This window comes from Rhinatrema bivittatum, chromosome 5, assembly GCF_901001135.1.
Source record: "Rhinatrema bivittatum chromosome 5, aRhiBiv1.1, whole genome shotgun sequence".
NCBI lineage: Eukaryota > Metazoa > Chordata > Amphibia > Gymnophiona > Rhinatrematidae > Rhinatrema > Rhinatrema bivittatum.
In genome coordinates this window covers 49,050,441-49,073,519 of record NC_042619.1, presented here as the reverse complement: position 1 = coordinate 49,073,519, position 23,079 = coordinate 49,050,441, and the positions used below count along the sequence as shown (strand labels likewise).

At 47.5% G+C, this 23,079-nt stretch overlaps 1 protein-coding gene across 3 annotated transcripts in view; it reads right to left on the bottom strand.

Annotated features, from left to right (window-relative positions):
* FAT3 (FAT atypical cadherin 3) overlaps positions 1–16,738 on the bottom strand; it is a 1,056,928-nt gene extending 1,040,190 nt beyond the window's left edge. For all 3 annotated transcript variants that reach the window (XM_029602305.1, XM_029602306.1, XM_029602307.1), the window contains exon 1: positions 16,395–16,738. The gene's annotated coding sequence lies outside the window, so the exon portion shown is untranslated. The remainder of the gene's footprint in view (positions 1–16,394) is intronic.
* Between the last annotated feature and the right edge of the window lie 6,341 nt (positions 16,739–23,079).

Sequence of the window (23,079 nt, the reverse complement as noted above, 5' to 3'; positions counted from 1 at the left end):
CAGTACCTTTAAGTCATGGCATTTGCCACAGCAGTAAGGCCGTCACCAACTAAGCAGCAAGCCTGCCCTGTTCTGGACATGAAATCTACTCGCCATTAAACTTGGGACACTGTACAAGAGTCGGCAGACAGAGTGCCTAGAACATACACAATCTAATCCAGTACTTTCTGGTGATCCTTCCTGAACCCTTAATAGCTGTTGGATATGTGTTGGCCAAAGCAGCTAGAAACTGGTGCCCGCATCTGTGTAATGTAACTCAAGTATAAACCATTGCCTTCTCTTTACAAGGAAGTGCACCGCAAAGCCATTTCAGCAGATCTCTAAAAAGCAAAGGATCTGAAAGAAGATTCTTCACTCTTGTCAAATATCTCAACCGTGCTATCAAAAGAAGATCTGACCTGCTGGTAACCACACACAAAGAAACAAACAAAAAAACCAAAAACCCACAACTAAACATAAGACACTACCCAGGCTGGCACAGCCCATTATGGATAGAAAGTCAGCTTGTAGATCAATTAAATGCAATTAAAATGCACACAGGCATCCAGTGTACATCCAAAAGGCGTTTGGAAATAGAATACAAAAACCATTTGCTCTTACTTCTCCCCCACTGGGACTCCAAAGCTATTCATTACAGTACTAAGGCTAAAGCGATGCTGGAGCAGATGTGAAATGACAGAGGATTACACACCTTGTGCAAAAGCAAATTACAGATCCTGATCACGATGCGTACTGGAGGTGGCAATTATAGGGAAGCATATTGAGGAACCATGCTGTATAATCAGCTCCCCTAACGCTGACTCCTTTATCCATTCTCTGCAGAACGAATTTATGTTGGAAATCCTCCCTTTCATACACCCCTGTAACAGAAAAGCTTTACCACAGATGACACCTCAGAAGTTTGCCGTTTTTCAGAATATGTTCCAAGGAAGTCACAGGGAACCGAAAAGCAGATGGTATATTAAATATGGACAGTGCTTTATTTATTTATTTTTTTTCTAGAAAGGTACCGGTGCTCAGATGCAGGGCCATCCTTAGTGGGACGAGCAGGGGAAATGAGAGCAATCGCCTAGTTCTCTGCTCCCCCCCCCCCCCCCCCCCCCCCAACATACACACACACATATATGCAGTCACAGCAACCTCACTCCCTGCCAACTGGCTGCAATCACAGCATGATCCAACCCTCCTCCCATCTTCCCTCCCACAAGCAGAAGGCATAAGAGAGCAGCACTTGTACCTGTTGGCGCCTCCTCTGCCAGCATCATGGCATGGAAAAAGCACCAGTAGGGAAAGGCGGTTGAAAGAGAGCCAGGCACCCACTGCTACTTTCCTGTCTCCCACCCCACCTTACTGATGCTTTTCTCTCTCTCTCTCTCTCCTTTCCCTGCCCTACTGCTGCGTCTCTCAGGATTGTCATGACGAAATGTGTACACGTTTTGCCAAATTAATAAATAAAGCAATTAAAAAGAGAATAAAGAAGAAAAAAAATACATACTAGTGATAACAACAGTAATTAAAATTAAAGGATGCAGAACAGTTTGGAAAAATTACCAGGGTCTGGCACTGTTCTGTATTGTCCCTGGTCAGGGCATACAGACAGGGCTTGTGCACCAACTCTATTGGCCAGTGTCCTGTAGAGAACGGCCCTCTGCTTCCTGCTCCATCCAGCCCCTCTCCCCAACCAGGCAGCATCCTCAGGAGACCTGGAGGGGAGGTGGGACAGGTCAAGACAGAAGACAGCAGAAAAAAAAAAGCTACTTGGCTCTGTAATCCAGCCCCTCTCCTCCTGTCATTTCCCAGGGACTGATGCATAGAGAAAAAACAAAAGGTGCTGGTACAAAGTGCCATCAAGATCTGGCAGAAATAATGGACTTTCTCAACTTAGAAATGTACCTGCCAGATGCAAGACTACAAAGTTACACAGGTTACAAACTGGATTTTAATAGTAGATAGTTTCTCTTCTAGTTTATGAATAAAAGGCAGTATTTGCATTGAATGCAGTTGAGCTCAGTAGTCAAAGATAATTTCACGTATCTAGCCTGATGGTCCTGGGCGAGAGTCCATGCACCAGGGCCCCTTGCAGAACCCTGCAACCATGGGCCCTGAATCAGGCCACTAGGTGTCACCTTTGAGTGATGTCTATGGCTCCTTCCCTCTTCCCTCCTCCCACCCTGGGGGACTATGAACACTGCCTTCGCTGCATTCCAGGCTGACCCAGGGAGTGGAAGACCAACTCTGGGATCCATCCAGAGACCTTAAGCATGGCACCACTGTCACAGAGTCACAGGGCTGGCCCTAAAGCTGACTTCATTTAATAGTGTTACTTTTTCGTCCTCCCTGTACTGATCTGATCATACTAGGCTGGAAAAATGATGCAACCAGTAGAAAATCTTTAAAAGAGCATACAGGAATTCCTAAGTTCCTAAACAGTGCTGAGAAGTGTAACTTAAACATGGCATGTTGTAATCTTTACCTGACAACACGTGCGCAAATTTTACCAGGAACCTACACCACAATCACAGTACTTTTCCGTAACAGTTCACTGCTTGGATCTGCATCAAAGCAAGCCAACACCACCTATGAAAGAGCTCCATTTCATTATCTACTAACATGAATACAAAGAGGCCGATGTACTAACCTGTGGGATTTCCTGCAGGTTAGCGGCCTCGTTGGCATGCAAGTTTTTTACCCATGCAAATGGAGCTGGGTAGAAATATTGCTGGGGAAAAATAAATAACTACACATCACTGTGGTGCTGTTATCTTTTTTTTTTTTTTTTTTTTTTTAGCAAAAACCAGCCCACAATGACATCTTCACATGCCAGTTTCCATTGAGTGTGGAATGAATGAGCCGCTTTGCATGATAGCGCATTGCAGTAGCTCATTAACTCAGAATTTTAGCAAACTTTCATGCGTAGTGGACTATGCACAAATACGTACAATGTGCGAGGTGGCCATTGTGCAAATTTTTGATGAACGGTCCTTAAATGCATTAAAATGCACAAAAGCCCAGAACACCTGTGTAGCCTTTTAAACTTAAAATCTTTCCACGATGCAAACTCTACTATTGACAGAAGGCCAGGAGTTCCAGGGATCCACAAGTTGCTGTCCTCCGTGGAAATGAACACTGCCACTGCCCAACACCCCTCTCAGGTAGGAAAGAGACTGACTGGAGAGAAGAGGGGGCAAGGGTAGACGAGGAGTGGGGAGAAGATGTGGGTGAAAGAAACAAACGAGGAAGGGCGTGATGAGAGGGGAGGCTGTGAAGGCAGTGCAGTGGGAAAGAGGGAGTGGGAACGGAATGAGCAGCAATAGCACGATGGGAGGAAGAAACAATAACCAGGCAGAGAGAGCAGGAACAAGGAGTAGGAGTTGAGGTATACATGTTTAGAGTCTCACCTCACAGGAGGTGCTGCACTGTTTTGGGAGCCTTCCTTTGCAGCAGAGACAGCTCAAGGATAAGCTACCAAAACAGTGCAGCATCTGCACTCTCAGGCCCATGTAGTTAAGAAGTTAAATATGGATAACCTAGAGAAGACGGAGAAAGGGGGAATATGTGGCATGTGATACACGCAATCAAATACCTCAAATAGTACAAAAGAAGGCACAACAGGCAAGCATTTTCTAAGCAAAATTAAGTTCTAGAACAAGGCATGACCGTATGAGGCTAAAAGAGATAAGCACAAGAGTAACTCCACATATTTCTATAGAGAAAGGATGGGGGATGCATGATCAGCCTTCCAAAGTGGTGGATAAAAAAAAAAAAAAAAATACAGTAACGAAGTTCAAGAAAGAATGGGACAAGCACTGGGGATCCGTAGATGCAGGGAACAAAAACAAAAAAAACCAATAAAGCCAGAATTCAAAATCTGTGGTATTGGACAGGGGAAATGGACAGGACTGGATGGTTTTTAGTCACTGTCAGCTATCATATGCTTCTCTGAGAGAGGTAAGAAAAGCAATTTTAAACAGGAGAAATAATGTGTGCACAAGCGCAAGAGACAACGCAGGATGTGTGTATGTGTTCAAGTTTTGTGTGCTTGGGAGGGAGGATGAATGGACGTATGCATGACTTATCTTCCTCCAGTACAACCAAACCCAGTGACAACTGGATACCTGCGGGTGTAACTCACATATTGGGGCGTGAGACCATGACTCTTCTGTGAATAAATTATTTTTTTTTGTCTTCCTGCTGACTATACAGTATAGAACCGCAAAAGGGCTGGGAGACGCATGGAACGGCCTCCCAGTAGAGGTTCTGGAGGCAAAACTGACAAGAATTCCAAGAAAGCCTGTGGATAAGCACCATGGATCCTTAGCTGAAAAGAAGTGAAGGCAAAGCCAGAGGTCAACTGGGGTCTACAACACTGCCAAAGGAAGCAAACTGAGCCTTCTGCAATCAGTTTCAATGTTTCTATAGTAAAGAAATTTGTTTTACAAGTACTATGTAATCAATTAGCAATTTTATTTTAAAACAACATGAGCATTCTGCTGCAAGCACACTTGGGGGGTTTATTTTCAGCTGAACTCCAGCCAGCAAAGATCAACTTATCCAGCAGTGTTCAGTGATGCAGCAGATAACCAGATAAAGATAGCCAGATAAAGTTATCTGGTTATCCGGCTATCTTTAGGACTGCACTAGGGCACGACCAGAGTTAGCCAGACAAAATATCCCGCTAACTCTGAATATCAGATATCTGGCTAACTCTGAATATCAGAGTTAGCCAGATAACTTATCCAGCTAACTAAACTCCGCACCAAAACGTTCCAAACACCTCCAAGGTATCCAGCTAAGTTTCATCCAGCTAGCTACTTAGCCAGATAAGCTGGAGGCGGTCATCTAGTGAAGATTTTTAAACTCTGCCATTGGTCCAGCTAAGTCCAAGCAAATTGTAGGATGCATATTTTCACTCGGGACACAATAAAACCATGAAATCTGCAGGCCAGAGGATGTGGTCAAAGCAGCTAATTCTGTGGGGTTCAAAAGAGGGTTTGACAAGTTCCTGAAGGAAAAGGGCATAAAACAGTTATTAGCCAGGAAGATTTGGAAAAGCCAGTGCTAGTGCCTGGGCGTAAGATGCGAGAAATAGATCGACTGTTGGGGGATGTGCTGGGTACTTGCCACCTGGATTGGCCACTGGGCTCGGTGGACTTGGGTCTGATCCAGCATGGCACTTCTTACGTTCTCATGAACTGAATGCTGTAAAAAGAAGCTGAATACCTTGTGCCACGTATTCTTTTCCCTTATGTGATGCTGCTGAATTAATGCTCCTTAAGAGTCTGCAAAGTTTTGCAGTACTGTAACGCCAGTACTTTAAGGCAACTACTCTGCGATGGATTGCAGCCATTTCCCTTTTATATATATATATATATATTTTTTTTTTTTAATCAATTGTTATAGTACATTTCACAGCTATAAAACCCGCTTAATGATAGATACTCCAAGAAGAGCAACTATCTTCTTACGGGAATCACAACATACGATTCAGAGTTCACAGCATAACCTCTATCCCAGCCCAATCACATCACCAACTGCTGCAGCCATTTAACCTCTACCGAAAGAACAGCAGCTTTTAAAAAAAACAAACAATTCTATACTGAACCTTTTACACAAGTAACTAGCTAAACATGGCTGTGAAAGGTATCAGAAAATTCCTAGTGGTAGCAGGACATTTTCCAGAGACGGAAAGAAAAATCGGGCCTCAAGAACATCAAAAACTGGTCCCAGGCTTAGGCTGCAACTGCTGCTGGGCCTTCGGCTGGTGCCTTTCCCTCTGCTGGGCAGCTGACAAGAACGGAAGGTGCATCTTTGGAAGAAAGGACACTGGTAGGAAAAGTACAGTCGTGTGCTGGAGCTGGCTGGTCCTCCCCTGACATTGACTGCAGGGTAAATGGATGCTCCTCAATCAGAACCGCTGCCGCCTTCACCTTGTTGCCAAAACAAGTTGTCCCCAACACAGGGTTCGTGTGCCAGACGGACATGCACACCATCATGAAGGCCACTCACTCTCAGCCACGCGAACCTTCAAAACTCCACTGGAAGCAGCCTTAGCCCTGGCCGCGGTGTCAAAAGCATTTTACATGGGGGCGGATCAGATGCTCCTCACATTCCTCTACAATCTCTACAGAAACATAGAAACATAGAAATGACGGCAGAAGAAGACCAAACGGCCCATCTAGTCTGCCCAGCAAGCTACGCACTTTATCCATTTTTTTCCCCTTTTTTTTCTCTCCCACCTGTTACTATTGGCTTCCAGTACCCTCCAGCCCTAATTCCCCTCCACCCCACCAATTTAGAGAGCAGCACCGTATCTGCATTCAGCGGAATTCCACCACCTGTTGCAGGAAGTATGATTCTGTCAAGGGTTTCAGCTTCAGCATGCACATTCAAATACGTGGACCTGATGAGCGGCACTCCAGGCGCCAGGTATGGATCCCTACAAGACCTTCTTCCCTAACGTGTCTAAGCATCTTGAGGTCCTTCCCGGGAGGTGTGTTAGAGAGAGCATGAATGCGTTTCTCACGCTTCAATGCCAAGAGTACCACCAACAAATGGGGTGGCAGCTGAACAACCCTAAAAACCCAGAGAGAGAACTGTACCCTCTACTTCAGATCAAGTTTTCAGACCACCAAAAAGGCACGATGTAGTCATTTGCCGCATCCTCATCTGCAGCCCTTTCAGTAGTCTATGTATGGAATGGATGCAGCGTCTGCTGGAGGATGAAGATACTGAAGCCGCCTGAAGAATCAGCTCTCGGGTCTACCTCCTTCCTGACGCTGATGGGAAAGCATCTTTACCGGCTTATCCAGAAAGCATGCGTAACAGATGTTTTCCAGGGAGACTTACGCTGGGACAAGACCGGTAAAAAGGTCGGAAGGAATCCCAATGGAATCCTCCTCCTCTCCTGACTGTGGAAGGTGCACTGAGCCATGATCCCGATGATGATCATGGCGACTGGGGAGAAGACGTCCGCTACTCCGAAGGAGAAGTTTCCAGGAGGAACTCAGGACAGACTAGCACCACTTCACCATTTTCTCCATGCAGGGACTCCACTGGAGGAGGCAAGTCTACAACCAGAGTGGGGATTCACTCCCAATACTGGAAACCCCAAGGTGAAGCAGGAGCCTCTGAGGGGCTTTGGGCAGCACCACTATGTGGTAAGATTTCCTCCATCTTGGACAGGAGAGGCTCCAATCCCTCTCTCCACTCTTCAGGGTTCAAAGAGATGAAGGAATTGTTTACAAGCTCTCAGCTGAGCTCCCACTGGCCATGGGACCCTCTGCGCTGGAAGAGAAGGCGAGACCATCCTCTTCAGAGACTCAGATCAGCTCCTCTTCATTAAAGCTCACTGGCACCAGCAGCACTAAGCGGGAGCTTGGGTCTGCAGTGGTAGCCTCGACACTCTGTGCTGGATGCGTCGAGGCTTCCTGTTTATTGGTGCCACATGGTGACATCTGGTGCGTCAAGCTTCCTGTTTATTGGTGCTACATGGTGACATCTCCTTCCGTGCCAACAGAATATTTGCGCTTCAGCACCAAGGTGCTCCACCCCAACAAGGACAGGGCCTTGATAGACTGCATCATGATGTTCTACGCCAATGAGACAGACGGTGCACTGAATGGCGCCAAGTCCAGAGAGAAGAAGTAGTAGTTTGGTACCATGGAGATCTTGCAAGCCATGAATGAGGATGGCACTTGAGCTAGTGAGGTCCTGCCCCACCTCAGCATGAAGCCAGCTCCACTTCAGTGGAATAAGCTTTTTTGGGAATCCCTTACACCTCTTAGGTGCTCTTCTCTGTGGCACAGCCAGTGCCTCCCTCAACCCCGACCTGAGATGGATCCTGGAACCAGCACCAGAGGAAAGGGGGAGCCTTCCCCAACTTGTGGGAGAGACACCCACTTCAATTTTCTGAGCTGAGAATCTGTTGATGCCTTGCTCTGGGATGAGGAGAGGCTCAGCTCCACCTTCCGCAGGGCCTCCATTTTCCAGATGTGGTGCTGCTGCTGCACCTGTGGGGCCACCCTGCTGCAACTGTAGCAGTTGGTGGAGTCATGATCCGGACCCAAGCAGCGACAGCAAACTGAATGAGAATCTATGCTGGACCTCAGGTGCCCAGAAATGAGCTCTTAGTCATTTTGGCCCCAGATTTCTCCATTTCACATTCTCTCTCTCTTTTTTTTTTTTTTTTTATAGAACTGAAAATTTCTGTTGAGAAGCAGCCGAGGCAGTAGCTTGAAAAAGAAAGAAAAAAAAGCAGAAAATTTAGGCCAATAAAACAGGCCACACGACAAAAGGAGGAGAGAGCCTGGGCAGGAGCTTGGAAAAAGCAAAACTGAGGGGCTCATGAGTTAGTGCGGGCGCATGTGTGGACTCCCACGCATGCTCAATAAAGAGTCTTTACAGAGCTCCAGAGCTGGGTCTGCGTCTGGGTCGTCAGATAACGTCGCCCAGAGTATAATGGCCAATGCGTGCCTGCTTCTCAATGGAGGAACAATAAAACTCAAGCTGTCTCGTCATAAAAAAGAAAAAAAAAAAAAAAAACTAGAGGCAACTTTTTCTTTAATGCTTTAAGCCACGCCCCCCTTCGGTTTTCTCAAGCCCCTCCCCCTATAGGCCTCCAGGCCCATCATACCAAGTGCAACATGCCTCACAGCCACTACAAGCGATTGGTTCATATTTGCTGTGAGACAGCACAGACTGCATGAACTACCAGATCCCAGAAAGTCACCTGCGACCTGTTTTGAACATGCCCTGCCCCCCCCCCACCCCCACCCCCCACGTTCAAAGGATATCCAGGCAGAGCAAGTTAGAGAGTTTCAGCAGCAATAACTCAGCAGGTACAATTTTTCACGGCCAGAAGGCGCATGTTACTGCTTCCTGCTAATACCTGGTTTTTTTTCTCCCCTAGGCTTATAAAGATGCTTTCAAACTAACAAACAAGAAGAAACAGTTTGTATGCTTCAGCCTTGATGGGCCAATTATCATACTTTTGCTGTCTGTGTATCTTTCTGCCTTCTTACCTGCACACCACCATAAAACCACATTTCAGTTCTGAAAATAGTTTAAAAAATAAAAATAAAAAACAGAATTACAGAAGGAAGAAAGGGATGCGACCGTTCACTCACAAGATGATGACACCAGTTTGGTGGCCTGCATGCATACTGAAGTCCAAGCCTGCTGCCACCGGCTACACAGAAGCGCGATCACCCCGGTGAAGATTTTGCTAAGAAACTGAAGCACTGGTTAGTGAGGCGTACATTACATCATTTGTTTTTGTGCTCAGTAACTTTGCTATGCTTGGTTCCTTCGGTATAACACCAGCTTTATGCTGTATCTCATGGTAAAAAAAAAAAAAAGAAAGAAAAGAAATCAGCCAGGCTCACACGATGTGTCACTCTGCCCTGATTTTTCTTTTCAACACTGTACAGGTCGGACCAGCGGTTTCTTATCACTGGTTGGGTGGACGTTGGCTTCTGTGAGGAGGGGTGTCACTGCTTTCCTGACAAGAAGTGAAAGGGTGTGTGACAGAAGGGGAGACAGGCAGATCACAGGACAAACAAAAGCATCCCATACAATATGAAGCATGGAATATGGTGGCAGTGACGGACTGTAAGGACCCGTGGGCGTTCTTTTGCAGTGCCCTAGACTCCAAAACGATCTCTGGCTTTCCTTTCAGCTCTTCACATCCAGGGAATCCTCCGTGCTTATCCCAGGCTTGCTTGAATTCTCTTACTTTTCTTGCCTCTACCACCTCCACTGGAAGGCCATGCCGTACATCCATTACCCTTTCAGTAAAGAAACATTTTCTGCTGTTACCGAGTTAAACCCCCTTTGAGCTTCAGATCTTATTTTAGAGCTTCCTTTCCACTGAAAAAATGTTTGTTTCTGGTGAACTATTTATACTTCTGAGATATTTTAATATCTCTAATTATATCCTCCCCCTCCAGCTTCTCTAAAAGTATACATATTTCCCGAAGTCTCATCTCGTAAGGTTTTTCGTGCATCATTTTGGTAGAACTTCCTTGGACTGTTTCTGCTCTAGGGCCCTGATGTACAGCAGTGCTTAGGGCATAGGTCCTGTATTGGTAGTTCTCAAACCTGTCCTCTTGACAGCAGGTTGGATTCACAGGGGTCGATTTTCAAAACAGCGCGCACGCATTCATGAGCGCGCAGTTCCCGGCGCATGCACGTTATAAAATCCGATGTGCGTGCCGGATTTTAACATCCGCCGCACGCATGTGCGGGCGGCGACTCGCGAGCGCGGGAGGGGGGGGGGTGGAAGGATTTTCAAATTACGCACGGCGACGCAATCGGCCTTTTTTCCTGTTCCCTCCCAGTCCGCTCCAATTAAGGAGCAAAGTGGGAGGGAACTTCCCTACTCCCCCTGCCTAACCTTCCTTCCCTTTCCCCTCTCCACCCCAACCCCTAACCCTTACCTAGCTACCCCACATTTTTTTTAATTCACTACTTACTGCTCCTCTGGAGCAGAAGTATTTTCTGCATGCCAGATTCCTCAGGATGGCAGCTAATGGCTAATGGCCACTCTCCCAGCCGGCCTCCGTCCTGCCCCACCCCATCCAGACCACGCCCCTGGCCCGCCCCTTTTTCAGGGCCCAGCGCTTCTGCGCTTAACCCGTTTTGTATGCACACAGCCCTTTGAAAATGTACTTGACAATGAATATGTGCATGAGATGCAGTTTCATACATACATCAGAGTCAGTATATATGCAAATTATCTGGATGGTTATGCAGCACCATGTCCATGTCAACCAGAACCCAAGGTGGTCTAGGAAGCGGGGCTGGCCATGGGAGGAAGGAGCCCCCCCTCAGATGGTGTGGCCGGCCTGCCCAGGACCCTCTCCAATGTCACGGCCACGTACGAGTCCAGCTGCGTCAGCCATATGGAGCGCTGGTGCCCTGACCCTCGACAAGATGCAGGGACCGTCGTCCATCTCACCTGCCCCTTACAACCGCCCTGTTGGATATGTTCTTACCCAAATAGGATCTGCTGACCCAGATTGGCTACCATTAGGACAGGACGATGGTCTCCATTAGATCGCTGTTCCCACCCAGCACAGCGCTTATGTCCTTATATCTTGGGGGCGGGGAGGGGTGGCGCGCACCAGAAAAGGTTTGGCGACCACTGCCCCATATTCTTTCAGTCGCGGGCACCCAGAACTGCGCACTCTACTAAAAGGTGAGGTCTCGCAATTTGTTCAGCAACGCAGTGCTTGGCATCAGGTAAGCCAACGCTATCTGCCGGTCGGCCCTCAACCTACTCACTGCAAACTCTACTCGACCTTCACTCGTCTCCCACCCATTGCCTTCTCTATCTGCCCCACACATGCTTGAATTTTCTTTCAGCATAAATCACCACATTTATTTTCTTATCTGATTAACAAAAGTTTTATTAGAAATAAAAAGATGCATTATATTTGATATGCATTCGGCTGCAAGTTTATATATATATATGATTAGTGCCACTAGAGAGTAGCAATAAACCTCTGTTAGCACCCTAACTATGAAACATTAAAAGCTGCTCTTTAGACGAATCACTTTTAACCTTTAACAACACTGAAGTGGCTGTAATTCTGATCAGATTGTTTGGGATTTGATTCAGTTTCAAGTCCTGAAGCGGCAATTAAACCTTCGGCTACCTTCCTCTGTCTCTCACTCAGCAGCAGGAATGATCTCTCAAGTCAGAGCAGGATAATGAAATTTATACATTTACAGTCAGGTTGCACAGTACAAGCGCCAGCAACTCTCACACTCCTGAGTATTAGCAGAAAACTAATAATACGACTCCATTTCTCACTAGAACTACAGCATTTAAAAATGTAAATGGAATATAAAATGATCCCCGATTACCAAACCAAAAACTGTTTTTCAAACTTAGGCCCTCATTTACTAAGCACAGACACAGAATGGGAGAAAAGCATTAGTAAATCAGGTCTTTAGTTTGGAGCAGAAAAAAAATATGTCATATTTTTCCTTCCTTCAGACCTTTCCTGGTACAATTTCTTTTGTTTCCAATTATATAAAACTATAAACTTGGGGGCAGACTTCCAGGCTATGCACTCACACAAGTCAGGTCAGCTCCATAAAATACTCGGGCAATATATTCCATGCCCCTAGAAAGGCTAACTTTCTGCCTTTTAACTGTGAATGAATTAAAGTAGAGGTAACTCAAGTCCTTACATGCCAGAAAATAAACAAGGGCTTAGTCTAACTAATGTGCCTGCAAATAAACTTGCAAAGAGCAGTGCAGAGTTGATTTTGTTTTTGGATATTATGGCATTTGTTATGTTTATTTGACAACTTTACAACCCAACTGTAGTTTTCCAAGACTCGGGATGTCTAATCCCGAATGACCCTTTCATTTTATGTACTGTCATAAGTGAAAGTATTCTTCCACTGCTATTTAAACAAAGTGGATTGTCCACATTCTTTCCATCTTCCTCGGAGCAAAAAGACAAAAAAAAAATTAAACTTAGCAATCTGACAAGGTAGCGGTATGGGTATGCATGCCTGAATCTGCAAAAAAAAAAAAAAAAAAAAGAGTTATGGAATGTCCCAATACAGGTGTATTAGGAATGCAACAAGAATTAAACATCTGCCTGCTGCTAGGAGGAGACAATCCCATTCCTCTTTAGTGAGTCCATTTCAACATTTTGTGAGCTACATAGCTGAAGAATTGTCGGAAAGGGTTGTCTTTTTGCCAATGATACCAAAATCTGCAACAGGTTAGACAGCCAGGAAGACGTGGAAAACATGAGGAAGGAGCTAGTGAAGGCTGAAGAATGGTCTGAGGTTTGGCAGCTAAGATTTAATGCTACAAGACGCAGAATAATGCATTTGTGGTGCAAAAACCCAAAGGAGAGAGGTACAGCATTGGAGGTGAAATTCTTCTAAGCTCAAAAGAAGAGCGGACTCTGGGGATGATTGTATCTGATGATCTTAAGTTGGCCAAACAAGTGCATAAAGTGACAGCAAAAGCCAGAAAGATGCTTGGCTGCATAGGGAGAGGAATGGTCAGCAGAAACAGGGAGGTGATGTTGCCTCTGTAGTGAGATCTCATTTGGAATGCTGTGTACAATTTTGGAGACCGCACCTTCAAAAGGATATAAACCAGTTGGAGTCAGTCCAGAGGATGACTACTAAAATGATCTATAATCTTTGCTCTAAAGCATATGGGGATAGACTCAAAGATCTAAACATGTACACTCTAGCGGAAAGACAAGACAGAGGAGACATGATAGAGACCTTTAAATATCTCAAAGGTTTCCATGCTCAGAGAAGGGAGCAGAAGCATGGAACGGACTCCCGGTGGAAGTGGTGGAGTAAAAAATGGTATTTGAATTCAAGAAAGCATAGGATAAATGCAGGAGATCTCTGAGGGAGTGATGGGAATTGTAAAGCTAAATTAGTTGGGCGGATGGGCAGACTAGATAGGTCATATGGTCTTTCTCTGCCATCATGTTTCTACGTTTCAATGCTTATGATGAGGACGAACCAGGCCAGTTGCATCAGATCTAACAGTGTAAACACAGGGAAGGCAAGAGTAATGGCATCATGTGCCAGAAGGTAAAGATGTCATTCTAAGAAAAAACACTTTAAAAGTTCTGTTGTGCCTCTGTGAAGTAGCAAGAGCATATACGTACAGTCCTTGGCCCATCAATCAAAACCCCCAACAGAGGTCAGCTGCAACCAACAGAGGTCTGCTCATGATCCAGATGAAATGAGCAGTAGTCTACACACTAAAGCCACAGATAACAATGGGCATTCAGGTAGATAAGGCAAAGAAAAGGGGGTGAAGGGCCAAATTGTCACTGAAAGTGAATCATGCTAACCGGGGGTCAGGCTGGAGAAATGTAACACAGACTCCTGGCCCCTGCTGGTCTTGTTCCGTGAACGATCACAGAACTTTTGTTTCTGAGCTAGACTCTCACACAAACATTAAACTCTGTAAAAAAAATAAAAAAACTCAAAAAATAAAACGCAGGTGTACAGAGGAGATCAACACATCCCTAACTAGCAGCCAGCAGGCAGACTGGTATATGGCTACACAAACAAAATTCCCAGCAAAATAAAATTTTCATTTTGAGATGCACATGTGCTTATCTTTAAAGTACTTTCTGAGCCGGTGCCTGCTAGCATTCAGGGTGCACTCTCCAGTGTCTTAGCCGGGAGGTGCAGAGTCAAGGAAAGGAAGGAAGGAAAGACACAGAGGTGGGTTTTTGTTTCTGCACTAATTAGCAGCTCCAGCTCGTTTCCACTCTAGATTTTCCAGACAAGCACATATCTTGCGGCACCAAAGAAATTGCAAGATATCAGAGTTTCCTGCGAACTCTCACAGCAGCACCTTGTGTGTAAAACGCACTGACATAAGTGGCAAGAAGCTGAGCGCACTGAGATTTCAGTTACACCTTTAGCTGTGTCTTTTATTTTGAATATTAAAGTGGAAACCTCTGAGCGCCCCCTTTGTGCTTGGTTTTCTGTCTGTTCCTAGTAAACCTACTTACTGCTTACTAGTTTCTCTCCTGCTCACCCAATACCCTCATTTAAATCGCCAAACCTAAATTCCCTCAGTACCTCTTTCACTAGAAAGATGGAGCAAGATTAATTCTTTTAGTATTGCAGGAGTCTTCCTCTTTGTTTATTGATTTCTTTTCCATTTCTAATAGTCTAAACATCCACATAAAAGTAACGTACACATATTTAAATATTGCAAAGTGTGACGGGGTGGGCGCGCAATCCATTTTCCCCTGGACAGGAGATGTTATCCCTGCGAGCTCCAGAAGCCCGAACTAAATAAAAGAGAGTGGGGGGGAAAAAAAGCTCCCTACCTAGAAAATGAAGAGGAGGATAGAGCACTCAATTCCCCCGGCAGCATTTTCTTATTTAAATAGGTAACTCTGCAATTCAATGAACCCTTCGAGGGAACGTTATGCATTCTTTTATGTCCGTTTGGCTACATTTATTTTAATTGGATCTGGAACTGAGAACAATCATCAACCTAATCCCCCTTCCAACCTCTAGCGCATGAAATCTGCTACCAAGGGGGAAAAAAAAAAAAAAAAAAACAATGCCTCTCTCTTCTCACTTTTTGTCATGTAAATATTGCACGGTCGCATTTTTTTTTTTCTCGAAAAAGCCTGGTTCTCTTCCACCAACAACGTCTAGGCAGAAGCGGGGTTTTTTTTTTCCTTTCATTAATTCAGTTTAGCCAAGTTGAAAAAAACAAACATACACTGTACAAGGGAAAACGTCCAATCACCTGACACTGAAAAGTACAAGATGTAAAAATAAGTTCAGACACCGATTCAGTCTCGCAGGGCACACACCGATCTGTGAAAACAGCCGAACCCCCTCCCCCCCACACAATCTGCCGTTTTCTTTCAGATCACTTCTCATATTTTATTCCACGAGTTGCGCCGGTAACCTTAGAAACTATTGAGAAAACGCAACAAGAAGATGCAAAAAATCCTGAAAAAGATGCTTGATCGCATCTGAAAGCCCTCTAAACAGCAGTTGAGCACACAACACGTTTTTGTTTTGTTTGGTTTTTTTTTTAAACCGAGATACCGTCTAAGCTACAGACGGGCAAGAGGGGAACATGCCCAGCCAAATCCCAAAGCAAAATGTACAAACGTTTCACGGCAGCCGGCTGGAGGTTCCGCGGGTCTTCCCGATCAGCAGATGAACATTTCCATCGCAACGTGGTTACAGAAGGGGGGAGGGGGAGCGTTTCGAGCCGTGATTTATTGAACTGATTTAGCGTCAATTAACTGGCAAGAAAATCGTTCGGCATCATCACTTACGGGATGGAAAAGCGTTAGGCTTTCAAGGCTGAAGACTCTCTTAATTTTCTGTTTCAAAATGAAAACCCACCCAGTTAGCTAGCGGCATGCGGGCAGATTAAAGTGTCCCGCTCAGCACAAACGGCACCTCAGCCTCTTAACCCCCCCCACCCCGCCCCCAGTCCGGTGACAGAAGGGCACAACGCACCCAGCAGCAAAACCGCCTTACGGCAAGAAACTAAAGTAACCCGTGCTCTGGTAAAGGAGGAAAAAAAAAGGTCTACAAGCACCTGCAAATGCACGGTTAACCCTGAGAACCCCCACCCCCCAAAATAACTGCAGAAAAACGAAGCGCAACTTTCCAAAGTTGCAAGCTGTCGTCGGTCCGTGCGCCCTCTCGCTCCTTCGCCTTTCCCCTGGCGAGCGGAGAAACTTTGAAGGCGGCACGCGCGCGCGCTCTCCGCCAGGTGGAAAGTTTGCACGCGCCCCGGGGCACAGAGCGCGCGTGAAAGGCTGAGAGAAAGCAGCGCCTCCGCCGACCCGGCACGGGGCAAGCGGCAGAGGAGAGAAGCCGCAGCAGCAGCGCGCACCCACCCGCTGAATCCGCTCCTTCCTTCCTTCCCTCCGTCCGGCCAGCAGCGTCAGTGAGTTAGGCGGTATCCATGCGGCGGTGCAGAGCGCTCCCGGCACCGTACCCGCTGCCGGCTGGGGCGAGCGCGCTCCGGAACTCTCTCAGAAGCAGCAGCGCCGCCGCCTGCTTCTCTCGTCTCTCTGTCTCTTTCTCTCTCTTTTTTTTTTTTTTTGGCGGTGGTGGGGGCGTCGGGAGGAAGGTTTCCTGAGCCGCAGCTCTCTAATCACAGCGCAGCCTACCGGGAGAGACCCCAAACTCGCTTTCTCAGCCGCGAAACTCCCCGCCAGCTCTGCTGCCAGTCCTGGGCTCTCCCCCTCACGAGACTGCGGACACGGCTTTTGCCGCTCTCCAGTGCCCGATGCGCCTGCGGGAGCTCGTGCAAAATAGGGTAAAAAAAAAAAAAAAAAAAATTTAAAAAAATTCAAGCTTCCCAATTGTCAGCCGACTGTATCAACAACAAAACAAGATAGTGAGCTGGGACTGGTTTCTAATGATTTTTTTTATTTAGGGGGGTGAGGGGTTCTTCCAGGTCCTGCCTCACCGCTAGCACATCCGTCAAACGGGTTGGGAACCCCCTGCCAATTTAGCTCTTGCTTACTTTTTGCTTTCACATTTATTTGAATTTGCCTGGAGCCGCGCTTGCTTAAAGGGTCAGGATGGGAGATCGGAACGAGGGAGCTCTTAACTCTGGCACGCCGTAGCTCACGGACGACCGCCCCTCCCACCCTTGACCACGCGACAACAGAGTAGGTAAACCAGGATAACTTTTATTAAGTGGAAGAAACGGCCACAGCCAAAATTTAACATTATAACCTTATTACTTTATATTGCAGCAGCTTAAACAATTGGCATTAGCTAAATGCCACGCCCTCACCGGTACCCTCCTTGTTCTTCCCACCCCAATGCTTTTTTGGAGACGGCAGCCCTCCATCCTTCCGCTCCGTGAAGGTGGTACACCATTGGCACCCCGCTCCGTGAATGCCAATCCCGCCTTCCGCTCCGTGAAGGGGAACACCCGCCACTGGCATCCCGCTCCGTGAACGCCTCCGTGGCTACTGCCGCCTCCTCCCACCCCTGGCCTTGCGGGCCGCGATTATTGCTTATGCCAGGCCTTCATTGGGCCACCCCCAGACCGGCCATTATCTCGGTCTCCGCCATGCTTAGTTATATCCATGCCCCCGCTTTCCCCCTATGCAAAGTCCTTGGTGCTGTGCTCCTCCCCTTCCCCCTCCCCCAACACCAAAAACTTCCCCTCTATGCAGCGATACATCCCCTTATGCTCCGGTGAGGGTCCCCGCTGTTCCTTTTGTTATGGCTGTGACGACTTATCCCCCCCAATCCCAGTGCCCCCTTGCGCTGTGGGGTGGTGGGAGGGTTGCTCTCGCTTCCAGGCTGCAAATGTGCTCCCCCCACCCCGCCCTACCTCTAAGTACCTGAGCTCCGAGACGCCGCCTTCTTTGTCTCATTGGCTCATGCTCAGGTTTGAACTGGCCCCTAATCCCATTGTCCGCCCCTCTCCACACCTAGGCTGTGCCCCCCTCCACCCTCCCTCTTGCCTGCCGCACGCTGCCACGGCCCATGCCTCGAGAGGCAGGGCCTCCTTAACTCGGGCACACCGTAGCTCACGGACGACCGCCCCTCCCACCCTTGACCACGCGACAACAGAGTAGGTAAACCAGGATAACTTTTATTAAGTGGAAGAAACGGCCACAGCCAAAATTTAACATTATAACCTTATTACTTTATATTGCAGCAGCTTAAACAATTGGCATTAGCTAAATGCCACGCCCTCACCGGTACCTTCCTTGTTCTTCCCACCCCAATGCTTTTTTGGAGACGGCAGCCCTCCATCCTTCCGCTCCGTGAAGGTGGTACACCATTGGCACCCCGCTCCGTGAATGCCAATCCCGCCTTCCGCTCCGTGAAGGGGAACACCCGCCACTGGCATCCCGCTCCGTGAACACCTCCGTGGCTACTGCCGCTCCGTGCAGTATTCTGCCGCCTCCTCCCACCCCTGGCCTTGCGGGCCGCGATTATTGCTTATGCCAGGCCTTCATTGGGCCACCCCCAGACCGGCCATTATCTCGGTCTCCGCCATGCTTAGTTATATCCATGCCCCCGCTTTCCCCCTATGCAAAGTCCTTGGTGCTGTGCTCCTCCCTTCCCCCTCCCCCAACACCAAAAACTTCCCCTCTATGCAGCGACACATCCCCTTATGCTCCGGTGAGGGCACCCGCCAAAGTAGGAAACAGTAAAACCTTATTTGTTTTCTACCCCCACTAATTAACTAAAGCTGCTGTGGCCGTTTGCAGGGCGAGGATGAAGATATCTACCCCAACGTCTGATAAGTGAACCCCATCCGGCCTATACATGCCTGAACATGAGAGCGAAATATCATCATGCTTGATGACATATCCCCCTATAGCTCTCAACCACATGCCCACTTCTTTATTTAATTTGCGCCTGCTTTTTTCGATGGATTTGTGCGACCTCGCGTCCCTCCATACCAATCGGGGGATAATGTGGGACCATACCAATACCACGGCTGGCCATATAGCCTTAATTGCAGTCAAGTCCTTCTTGATCGTGATTATTAAGTCAATGTTTTTGACTGCGACCAAATCGTTACCGCCCAAATGACAGATGATAATATCAGGCTGTGGTAGTTGCCTGGCGTATTGGAGGATGCAAGGCATTAGTTGGACCCACCTCATCCCTCGTTTGCCGAGCCAGAATAAGCTGGCCTTGCTACGCGGTATGCCCATGTGCTCGCTGGAGGTCTTTTTCTTGGTTCTAATGTGCGCCCAATAAATGTACGAGTGCCCCATGATCCATATCACTTTCGCGCTCCCCGCTGACGAGTCTATGATGGACAAAATAAAACGGTTATGTGTAACAGGACGGTAAATATATGCTTTTTATGTTTCCCAGTGAAACTGTTCATTGGGCTGTCTGGTTATTGGGTCGTATGTATGTTTTGAATTTACCGGATTTCCACCGCCCTAGCACCTTAATTTGATCTTCGCTTAAACCACTGCTACTGGCGAAGGATGCTGCGCCTATTCGGAATGAATGTGTGTGATAAGCTCCCGCGTCTTCCCCTATCTTTTCCAAGCTTTTGCGTAGTATACTGATAAACTGGTAACGCGATAGCGCGTTGCCATCTTTGTGTTTTAGAAAGGGCCCTCCCCCCAGCGGGCGTACTTTGAGGTATTCTGTCGTAGCCCTTACGGGGCATATCTCCCCCGTATGAGCCGGGTATAATGTAATCCAGCGATCTACTGCCCGTTGATCAGTTTTTGCTCACCTGAGAAAGATCTGTACTGTCTCCTTAACCAGCCTTATGTTTTCTATCAGGAGACCCCCATCCGATGCCCTGGTGGTCACCTTTGCCCTCGGGATAAGCTCGCTGTTTCTAAATGCCCAAAGAACATTAGTGAAAAAGCCACGGTCCATAGCTTTACCTCATAATTGTCCCAAACTAGGCTGGGGAGCTCCTTTACCAGTGCTTGTAGCAGCATTGGTGTGATAGGCTTTCTGGCGTCCCTTCTAACTGGTTCTTGTCTCCGCCAACCCTCTAATATCTTTTTTTTTATGAGAAAGGAGTTGCTAATTGTGCCTATACCCCATAGTTTGGAGACGAAAACAATAGCAGCTACATGTTGCCCTGCCTGTGCTCTTGATACCCCCGAGTTCTTGAGGTAGAGCAAGAACTCTGTTACATTTCTCTCTGTCATTACATTTCTCTCTGTCATTGTCCCCTGAACTTGCGTGTTATTTGATTGGCAAAATTTTTGGAACAAGCTCCAGCCGCGTGCATATGCTCTCCCCGTACTCTCTGCCAGAGCCGATCTCAATATGGAGGCGATTCCGGGCACCCTAATTCCCAAATCCGAGGAGGGACGCGATAAGGTTGATGCTCTGCTTCCGGGGCCAGGAATCTGAAACGAGACCACTGACAACGAGACAATGCATCAGCGATGCCGTTAGCTTCCCCCGGAACGTACTTAGCCTTAAAGACCAGGTTAATGCGCAGGCAGAGCAGTACTAAATCCCGCAATAGCCTAATGACCCTAGGGGAGTGAGCGGTGAGAGAATTTATCGCCTGTACAACCGCCATGTTGTCTGACCAAAAAAACCACTCTTCTGTTGTGGAAACATGCTTTCCACATGTGTATTGCTGCAACAATGGGGAACAATTCGAGAAAAGTGATGTCTCTGAGTAAACCCATGGCTTCCCACTGTACTTGCCATCGTTCCGCGCACCATTTCCCAGCCAGATAGGCCCCAAATCCAGCGCTCCCCGCTGCGTTGGTGTAGAGCTGCAGCTCCCTATTGGTCATGATTGGGTCCCTCCAAACTGTCCGCCCATTATATTCCCCTAGGAATGTCTTCCATACTATCAGGTCCTCCCTGAGCTCCTTGGTGATTCTAATGAAATGATGGCTCCTGCGAATACCTGCTGTGGCTTGGGACAATCTTCTAATGAAGGGGCAACCCATGGGCATGATCTTGCAAGCGAAATTGAGGTGACCAATGAGTGACTGCATTTGTTTTAGCGTGATTGTTCGGTAGTAGATATGTTGGCGCGTAACGCTTCTAGTTTTGCGGGCGGTAGGCGTGTGACCATTTGCAGAGTATCAATTTCGATACCGAGAAATGACAATTTTTGTGACTGTCCTTCTGATTTGTGCTTAGCTAGCGGAATACCTAATTCGTCAGCTTTCCGGGTGAATGCTTCGAGGGCTTGCGCACAGGCCTGTGTGTCCCTATGGCCGGTAAACAGAAAATCATCCAAATAGTGTATGATTTTCCCTTTCCCGATGTCCTGCTCTACAGCCCATTGCACAAATGTGCTAAACCTCTCAAAGTAGGCGCAAGATATAGAGCAGCCCATCGGGAGGCATTTATCGAAGTAATATTTACCTCGGAATTGAAACCCCAACAGATGGAAGCAGCTTGGATGTATTGGAAGCAAGCGGAAGGCTGATTCAATGTCGGCTTTTGCCAACCATGCCCCTTGCCCCCAATGCCTCACCATGTCTAATGCCTGATCGAATGAGGCATAGGCGACCGAGCATGCTTCGGGGTCCAAGTAATCATTCACTGACCCACCCTCTGGGAAGGATAAATGGTGAATCATTCGGAATTCCCCTGGCTCTTTTTTGGGAACCACCCCAAGAGGGGAAATCCTAAAATGAGGTAGAGGTTTGTCATTGAATGGGCCTTCCACCCTACCCATGTCGCTTTCTTTTTTGATCTTTAGTGCAATGACCTCTTCATTATTCCTCGCAGATAACAGATTCTTAGCCTCTGTGGCGGTTTCTGGCCCCATGAAAGGTATGTGAAAACCTTGGGAAAACCCTTCGTATAGCCATCTGGCCTCCTTGGGCTGATAACCCTTTAAACAGACCTGCAAGCTATGTATCTTAATGGGGGTAGGTGCTCTAATGAATTTATTGTTGCTCTGTGTGGGGGATGGTTCCTCCCCTTGAGCATTTTGTTTGAGGGTGGCCTGCACCGCATCCCATGCAGGCGTGTCTGAATTTGCAGGCAGCAGCGAATCTGCAAAAACCAGAGTTGAACAGCCTACAGATGGGAGTCCCCCCGCCCCTAAATCTAGTGGCTTGCCCCCACCTTTGCCCTTGACGAAAGGGCTGACCTTGCCGAAATGGAAATCTTCCCGTAAAAGTATGTTGGCAAGGAGTTAACCATGTAGTCGGCTGGTATGCATTGCCAGCGAAGCCAGGGACAACCTCCTGCACCGGTCGGTACGGTGTGATTTTTGAGAGCCAGAGGTCAATATCCTTGCGATCCCATTCTAAACCTGGGTTCACAGCCATATTTCTTCTGAACTGCTCATCATACTCCAACCAAGCCGTACCGCCATACGTGCGATAAGCACCACAAATGACGTCCTGGTAAGCAATTAAGGAGCAACATTTTTCAGGAAATTTTTGACCTATGATGGATGATAGAATTCTGAATCCTGCTGACCAATTAGCTAGCGTCTTAGCGATGAAGGGTTTCTCCCTAGCTGAGAGTTTGCACGCTTCGTGGCATTTGGGATCGGAACCCTCCCCTTCTTTCCTGAGCAGCTCGAATATATCTACATATTCGCTGCGCCATATTTTCTCTTTTAACGCCTCTGACACATGCGCGGTTAGTGAGCCCACTGTACATGTGTATTGTGCAGCGTTATTGCCATTCGTGGCTGAGCTACCAGTGGTATTGTGCCCATTGGTCCCCAGCTGACCCACCGTTGTTCCAACCGCTGTAGCTGTGGCTGGGGTTGGTGTTCCAACAGCTGTAGCTGTGGCTGGGGTTGGTGTCACAAGTAAAATATCCCCCATGGGTCGTCCTGACTGCCCTGTTTCCTGTGTTGGGCTAGTGTTAGCATTACCCTGCCCATGCCAGTTATCGAAAATAGCTTTCATAGCAGCGAAAATGTCAGTAGGAGCGCTTTGTGGCCCCAGCCACACTTCGCTGCCATTCCTTGGTGGTGGGTAACTGGGCTGTGTTGGGGGTACCTGCGCATTACCCTGGCCCCGGTTTAAATCAGGGTACTCACAGTTCTGTCCTTCTTGCGGTTGCCCGTGTTGTCCATGAGCTGTCTGTTGACGTGCTGGTGGCTGGGTGTTGCCAGCT